Here is a 1,261-nt window from a genome sequence, read left to right on the forward strand (position 1 = left end):
GTGGACGTGGATGTGGTTCCACCCCGCTTGCAGAAGATCAGGGGGATCCGCGCCGAGGGAGGACTGGAAAGTGTGGAACGGTGCACAAACAGATTGTTTGAGTGCGTCTTCCGGAGTCTTCTTTTCAATGCTGTCTCACTTGGTATCCACTGACTCGAGGTGACTAATAACAAATAATGACTGTTGTTCATTATTTGAATTCGATACCAGACCAAATGTTTACTTAATTTTCTTTTGCATATTATTTTAAATAGAAAATAAGGACGGCATTTAAAATTAATAATGTAAAAGGCCATCCTTGGTTGTGTTGGTTTTAAAACACTTGTTTATAATGCTATTAAAAACATAAACAATACAAACAGTTGATATCGTGTACACCAAAAATTTTAGCATGTTGTGAGTAAATCATCTTTTTATATTTTTATTTTTGAGTTTTAGATAAATATTTTTTTAGTTTGTTTATTTGGTTTATAATTAGAAAGTAGACAAATACCAATTTTGGAGATTAAACTCAATAAAATATTGTAGAATTTGTGACTTAAAACTGGGAAATTGAGATGCTAATGAGTTTATAAGACAAATTAGTTGCCCATCTGTACATATAGTTTAATTATATTGAAAACTTTATTTACAAACAAAAAAGTGTCTGTGCACAAATCTGATTTAAAGGTACTTGCTTAACAACGTTGGCGTTAGTGTGATATCACAACAATAATAATGAAACAATAAACAACAAAAGTGTCACAATAAAAGCGGATTTAAATATTTACGAATTCAAGATTTCAGGACGTAAGTTGCAAAAAATAAGAGAAGTCTAATGTGTGCATAGGTCACAAACATATTTTCTTTATATGTGTTTGGACACGCAAAAACAGACAGCATTGATAAGTAAATAATCATGTGAAACAAAAACTCCAATATTGCCTTGAAAATCAACGTAATGCTGTTTGACCATGTATCGATATAATCTAATTGAGCGTTAAACAATTCTATTTTTAAAACCCCGATGTTGTTTTGATTGTTAAAAATTGTTAAAATTGTTAAAAAATATTTAAAACTTTTCAAAAATGGTTGTTTCAACTTATTTGGCTATTTATAACCCATTTTTGTCTTTTCAAATAAAAATCGGGGTTTCGATTATTTACAAAAAGAATAAAAAAGGTGATAAGAAACAATGTTTTATAAAACAAAATAACGAAAAAATAAATCAATTGAAAAGTAACCTAAATATATTTTAGTTAGTTAACCATATAGCCTGTTA

Source organism: Entamoeba invadens, assembly GCF_000330505.1.
Source record: "Entamoeba invadens IP1 unplaced genomic scaffold scaff_1105074726701, whole genome shotgun sequence".
Lineage (NCBI taxonomy): Eukaryota > Evosea > Mastigamoebida > Endamoebidae > Entamoeba > Entamoeba invadens.